At 49.0% G+C, this 7,115-nt stretch overlaps 4 pseudogenes; all 4 read left to right on the plus strand.

Annotated features, from left to right (window-relative positions):
* The first annotated feature begins 254 nt into the window (after positions 1–254).
* On the plus strand, positions 255–373 carry LOC143932389 (5S ribosomal RNA; annotated as a pseudogene).
* A 3,498-nt stretch (positions 374–3,871) lies between these two features.
* LOC143931019 (5S ribosomal RNA) lies at positions 3,872–3,990 on the plus strand (annotated as a pseudogene).
* A 323-nt stretch (positions 3,991–4,313) lies between these two features.
* On the plus strand, positions 4,314–4,432 carry LOC143932589 (5S ribosomal RNA; annotated as a pseudogene).
* Positions 4,433–6,003: 1,571 nt separating this feature from the next.
* On the plus strand, positions 6,004–6,122 carry LOC143931331 (5S ribosomal RNA; annotated as a pseudogene).
* Positions 6,123–7,115: the final 993 nt, after the last annotated feature.

Here is a 7,115-nt window from a genome sequence, read left to right on the forward strand (position 1 = left end):
GTATTTGTCAATAGGGTTGAGAGTGTCTAAATAGAACACCTATGGCCACATCACCCTGAAACGCACAATCTCATCTGATCTCGGAGGCCTAGCAGTGTACGGCCTGGTTAATACCTGTATGGGAGACCATCTGTGAATACCAGGTGCCGTAGGCTTCTTTTTATGTTGTTGGCGTTTACCTGTTTATTTTCGCTTGTTTCCCAAGGTTACAATCTTGGCGTTTAACAAGAGGGTTGAGAGTGCCCAAAGAGATCACCTATGGCCCCATCACCCTGAAAGCGCCCAATCTCATCTGATCTCAGAGGCTAAACAGTGTCGGGCCTGGTTAGTACCTGGATGGGAGACCGCCTGGGAATACCAGGTGCCATAGGCTTCTTTTTATGTTGTTGGCTTTGAACTGTTTTTTTCGCTTGTTTCTCAAGGCGACCATCTTGGCGTTTGTCAAGAGGGTTGGGCGTGTCTTGAAGAGAACGCTTACGGCCACATCACCCTGAAAGCACCCGATCTCGTCTGATTTCAGAGGCTTAGCAGCGTCAGGCCTGGTTAGTACCTGGATGGGAGACTGCCTGGGAAGACCAGGTGACATAGAAGGATCTGGCCTGGTTAGTGTCTTGATTGGGAGATTGCCTGGGAATACCGGATGCCGTAGGATTCTTTTTATGTTGTTGGCTTTGACCTGTTTTTTTTCCCTTGTTTCCCAAGGTGACCATCTTGGCATTTGTCAAGAGGGTTGAGAGTGCACAAAGAAATTGCCTACGGGCACAACACCCTGAAAGCGCCCAATCTCGTTTGGTCTCAGAGGCTAAGCAGGGTTGGGCCTGGTTTGTACCTGGATGGGAGACCGCCTGGGTTTTCCAAATGCCGCAGGCTTCTTTTTATGTTGTTGGCGTTGACTTGTTTTTTTTGTTTGTTTCCCAAGGTGACCATCTTGGCGTTTGTCAAGAGGGTTGAGCGTGCATTTGATCTCAGAGGGTAAGCAGGGTTGGGACCTGGTTAGTACCTGGATGGGAGACCGCCTGGGATTTCTCGATGCCATAGGCTTTTTTTTTAACTTGTTGGCATTGACTTATTTTTTTTTTTTTTGTTTTATTCTTTTATTAAGTAGAACAACATAAATATAACAGTCAACCATACAGCATGACCCAGGGTCACAATTACATGGTAACAAAAAATAGGCTGCCAAATAACTCTGGGTTCTCAGAGGGGAGTCCTACAGTTTCATGCAGAAAAGAGAGAAACCCCACCTCCGACATGTAGTACAGTATAACTAGTGCAGCTCCGTTCGGACAAATGTAATCATGGAAAACAACTGGGACCACAGCGAGCCAGCTTATCATGACCTACGTGAACCAGAGTACAATATGAGGCGGTCATGTCCAGAACCCTGGGGTTCTTCTGGGTCCCGAAGGCTAGTAAGGAGACAAGACATAGTCAAAAGGGAGGACGGGGGAAGAAGAGAGTGCAAAGACGGAGAGAGAGGAGGTGGGGGGATGGCGGCGGGGAAAAAAAGAAAAATAAAGACAAAAAGGGATGGGGGGGGGGAATGCCACCCAGGGCAGACATGGCCTACGTAGGTAAACGTTAGATGTTCAGTCGTTTTCTGGGACAGAGGCACTGCTCACCTCCCGAATGTAGTCTCGAGTACCAGTTAAATACCTCCAGGGCCTCCATGTAACACTAAATGCCTCTTCAGTGTTGTGAAGGGTGGCGGTCAATTCTTCCATCCGGAGAATATGATTGACTTTGGAATACCACAGCACCTTGGATGGGGGCTGAGGCTGCCTCCACAGTGCGGGAATGCAGGCCCGGGCGGCATTCAGGAGTTGCATCGTGAGGGTTTTTTTGTATTTTCGAACAGGCTGTTCGGTCAAGTGTAGTAGGCACGCTGCTGGGAACCCAAAAGTTCCTCAAGGCCGGGCATGCCCAGAAAAGGTGTCCCATGGACCCCGTATCTGAATTTCACCTCCAACAAACATCCGGGATCGATCTATCCATTTTATTCAGAAGGTATGGGACTCTATACCAGCGTGAGACTATCTTGTATCCCGATTCTTGATATTGGTTTGCGATGGAAGCTTTATGTACTAAGATCAGGATCTTCCCTATCTGTTGTGGGGTAAATGTGATGCCTAGGTCCCTCTCCCATTTGTGGATAAATGGTGGGGGTCGACTCCTCCTCCTGACTACTTAATAGGTTGTACAGGAGGGAGAGGGTGTGTCGCACCGGTTCCCTTTTGTGACAGATGGATTGATAGGGTGTCAGGTCTCTAGGAGTGTAGGGGGCCCTTTGTATGGCCAGAAGAAAGTGACGAAGTTGATAAGCACTAAACAAGTCAAGCGGAGGGTCAGAAAGCTCGGTGACAGTTTGCGTGGTCGGGAGCCCTCCCGAGGGCCACACCTCTCCCAGACGCTGTTTCCCCACCACTGTCAACTGTCGCAGTTTCTTGTTGGTAAATCCCGGTGGGAAGTCTGGATTACCTATAACCGGAGTCATTGGTGATGGCAGGGGAGCAATGTGTGTGCAGCGGAACAACCTCCACACAACAGCCAACGTAGCTCCCACTACGGGGTGACCTCTGAGGTCTTTTGGTAGGGAGGACAGGAGCCACGGGGAGGTCAATAGGGGAATGGATCCATCCTCAATCTCCATCTCCACCCACTGCTTGTGTGGGCCATTACAATGCCAATCAACGACTCTCGCTAGCAGAGTCACTCTGTAGTATTGTCTGAGATCTGGGAGACCCAGACCCCCCTTGTCCTTTGGTCTGGCAAGCAATTGCAAACGGCTCTGGGCGGTTTGCGCGCCCAAATAAAGTCCCGGAGCAGCACCTGCAGTTGTCTGAAAAAAATTGGGGGTAACCGGATCGGTAATGTCTGGAACATGTATAAGATCCGCGGGAGGGCCGTCATTTTGAATGCATTACAGCGCCCGAACCAGGTCAGTGTTAAAGCATGCCAGTTTCCCAAATCAGATTTCAGTCTATCCAGGAGAGGGACAAAATTAAGCGGGTACAATTGCGCTAAATCCGCTGCGATGTCAACGCCCAGGTAACGTATAGATTTTTCAGCCCAGTAGAATGGAAAAGCGGAGCGGAGCCTCTTGGCCTCACCATCCGGGACCGATATATTCAATACAGCCGACTTGGCGCAATTGATTTTATAGTTTGATAGGCTGCCGTATCACTGTAGAGACGCAAGTATATTGGGAATGTGTGGATTGGAGACGGAAAAAATTAGATCGTCAGCGTGACACATAAGTGGTTCCAGTGTCAGAATAAAAATTAGGGGAGACAGAGGGCACCTCTGCCTCGTCCCATTAGTGATGGGGAAAGAGTCCGAGCACCACTCGTTTACCCGTACCGCTGCCGACAGCATGGAGTAAAGCGACATTACCCAGCTCATCATGTTGGGGCCAAGACCTATATGTTCCAGGGTGGCCTGCATAAAGTGCCAGGCCACCCTGTCAAAGGCCTTCTCCGCGTCCGTTGACAACATAAGCAAGGGCCTTCCCTGTACATGCGCCACATGGATTAAATTGAGGACTCGGGCCGTATTGTCTCTAGCTTCCGACTTATTTTTATTTTTTTTGCTTGTTTCCCAAGGTGACCATCTTGGCGTTTGTCAAGAGGGTTGAAAGTGCCTGAAGAGATTGCCTACGGGCACATCACCCTGAAAGCACCCAATCTCGTTTGATGTTGCAGGCTAAGGAGAGTCGGGCCTTGTTAGTACCTGGATGGGAGACCGCCTGGGAATACCAGGTGTCGTAGACTTCTTTTTATGTTGTTGGCGTTGACCTGTTTTTTTTTTCGCTTGTTTCCCAAAGTGACCATCTTGGTGTTTGTCAAGAGGGTTGAGAGTGCCTGAAGAGATTGCCTATGGCCACATCACTCTGAAAGCACCAAATCTCGTCTGATCTTGGAGGCTAAGAAGAGTCGGGCCTGGTTAGTACCTGCATGGGAGACCACCTGGGAATACCAGTTATTGTAGGCTTCTTTTTATGTTGTTGGCGTTGATTCGTTTTTTTTTTTTTTTGCTTGTTTCCTAAGGTGACCATCTTGGCATTTGTCAAGAGGGTTGAGAGTGCCCAAAGAGATCGCTTACAGCAGCATCACCCTGAAAGAGCCTTATCTCTTCTCTTCTCTGAGGCTAAGAAGGGTTGGGCCTAGTTAGTATCTGTATGGGAGATGGCGTTGGAATACCAGGTGCCGTATTCTTCTTTTTATGTTGCTGACATTGACCTGTGTTTTTTCGCTTGTATCTCAAGGTGACAATCTTGGCATTTGTCAAGAGGGTTGAGAATGCCCAAAGAGATTGCCTATGGGCACATAACCCTGAAAGCACCCGATCTCCTCTGATCTCAGAAGCTAAACAGGGTTGAGCCTTGCTAGTACCTGGATTGGAGACCACCTGGGAATACTAGGTGCTGTAGGCTTCTTTTTATGTTGTTGGCCTTGACCTGTTTTTTTTTTCACTTGTTTCCCAAGATGACCATCTTGGCGTTTGTCAGAAGGGAAATAGTAGAACTGAAAGGAGGGAGACGGGGAAAGAGAAGATTGGGGAAGGAAATGGCAGAAAAGGAAAAGAAGGGGTAAGGGGGTGTCGTGGGTATAGTGGATAGGATGGGGTCCCCTCCCAGGGAGCAAGAGATGCCCTCGGCTCACCAGCTCATCAGCTGTCCAACGATTGGAACAGCGATCTCCAACGATCACCATGAGCTTACTATGTCTCGCGGAAGTATTCTTCCGAAAAGTGAGAAGGGAAGTTAGTCAGGTGGGAAAGGTGAAAAAAACTATCCATCTCGGCGAGCGAGGGGCCAATTAACGGGTGAGTAGTCACACAGGGCTCCAATGGCCTCCCTGCCCAAGGCAGACCAGCCAGTGGAACCCGCGCCATCTCCTGCTCTAGCTTGACCCATAGCTTCAGTTCCCCATGCCGGTGTCTTATCACATATGGTCCCCCATCGGATAGTGTCTGCTGTGTACTGCGCATGCGCAGTACACAGCAACACCGATTCCGAAAATTGCCGAGCATGAACGGCGCCTGCACACTGAATCCAGGTTCTATCCCCACTATCCAAGTGGACATAGAGTAAGAATATAAAAGAGCCGAGCGCAGCGAGGCCAAGCCCGAAGCGTGGCGAGCGAAGCTCGCCTGCGAGGTGCCCTCTAATATTCACAACCCTATGTCCGCTTGGATGGTGGAGCTACCACCTCCACTCACCGCGCAGGCGCCGTTCAGCTTCAGAGATTTTCCGAAACCTCGTCTGCTCCGTACTGCGTGGACACTATATCATGGCCGGACAGTATATGGCAGAACACCGGCACCAGTCAACCACCGGTGTCATGTGCGTCGCTGTGTAATATAGAGCAGGGTCCAGGAAGCCAATACCTCCCCGCAATTTCGGTCGCAATAGCATTGCCCTACCAATACGCATATGTTTTCCGCGCCAGAGGAACTTGATAAAGATTGAGCGAACCGCATGAAAGAAAGTCTGGGGTATTTTGATAGGTAAGGCTTGTAGTAGATACAGAAGTCGTGGCATCGCGTTCATCTTCAACACATTACAGTGTCCGAACCATGACAGAGCTAGTGGGTCCCATCTTTTAAGGTCCGCTGTAAGCCCATAGGCTTCTTTTTATGTTGTTGGCTTTGACCTGTTTTTTTTGCTTGTTTCTCAAGGCGTTTGGCGTTTGTCAAGAGGGTTGGGCGTGTCTTGAAGAGAACGCTTATGGCCACATCAACCTGAAAGCACCCGATCTCGTCTGATTTCAGAGGCTAAGCAGCGTCAGGCCTGGTTAGTACCTGGATGGGAGATTGCCTGGGAAGACCAGGTGCCATAGAAGGATCTGGTCTGGTTAGTGTCTTGATTGGGAGATAGCCTGGGAATACTGGATGCCGTAGGCTTCTTTTTATGTTGTTGGCTTTGACCTGTATTTTTTAGCTTGTTTCCCAAGGTGACCATCTTGGCCTTTGTCAAGAGGCTTCAGAGTGCCCAAAGAGAGTGCCTACAGCCAAATCACCCTGAAAGAGCCCAATCTCATCTGATCTCGGAGGCTAAGTAGCGATGGGCCTGGTTAGTACCTGGATGGGAGACAGCTTGGGAATACCAGGTGCCGTAGGCTTCTTATTATGTTGTCGGGGTTGACCTGTTTTTTTTCCCTTGTTTCCCAAGGTGACCATCTTGGCATGTGTCAAGAGGGTTGACAGTGCACAAAGAAATTGCCTACGGGCACAACACCCTGAAAGCGCCCAATCTCTTTTGGTCTCAGAGGCTAAGCAGGGTTGGGCCTGGTTTGTACCTGGATGGGAGACCGCCTGGGTTTTCCAGATGTCGCAGGCTTCTTTTTATGTTGTTGGTGTTGACCTGTTTTTTTCGCTTGTTTCCCAAAGTGATCATCTTGGCATTTGTCAAGAGGGTTGAGAGTGCCTAAAGAGATCGCTTACAGCCGCATCACCCTGAAAGCACCCTATCTCTTCTGATCTCAGAGGCTAAGAAGGGTTGGGCCTAGTTAGGCCTTGGAATACCAGGTGCCGTATTCTTCTTTTTATGTTGTTGGCGTTGACCTGTTTTTTTTCGCTTGTTTCCCAGGGTTATTATCTTAGCATTTTTCAAGAGGGATGAGAGTGCCCAAAGAGATTGCCTATGGGCAAATCACCCTGAAAGCGCCCAATCTCCGCTGATCTCAGAGGGTAGAAAGGGTCGTGCCTTGTTAATACCTGGATGGGAGACCGCCTGGAAATACTAGGTGCGGTAGGCTTCTTTTTATGTTGTTGGCGTTGACTTGTTTTTTTTGTTTGTTTCCCAAGGTGACCATCTTGGCGTTTGTCAAGAGGGTTGAGCGTGCCTGAAAAAATCTACTATGGCTGCATCACCCTGAAAGAGCCAAATCTCATTTGATCTCAGAGGCTAAGCAGGGTTGGGACCTGGTTAGTACCTGGATGGGAGACCGCCTGGGATTTCTCGATGCCATAGGCTTTTTTTTTAAGTTGTTGGCATTGACTTATTTTTATTTTATTCTTTTATTAAGTATAAGTAGAACAACATGAATATAACAGTCAACCATACAGCATGACCCAGGGTCACAATTACATGGTAACAAAAAATAGGCAGCCAA

This window comes from Lithobates pipiens, unplaced genomic scaffold (genome assembly GCF_037356315.1).
Source record: "Lithobates pipiens isolate NorthernLeopardFrog02 unplaced genomic scaffold, aLitPip1_a1.2 Scaffold_25, whole genome shotgun sequence".
Taxonomy (NCBI): Eukaryota; Metazoa; Chordata; class Amphibia; order Anura; family Ranidae; genus Lithobates; species Lithobates pipiens.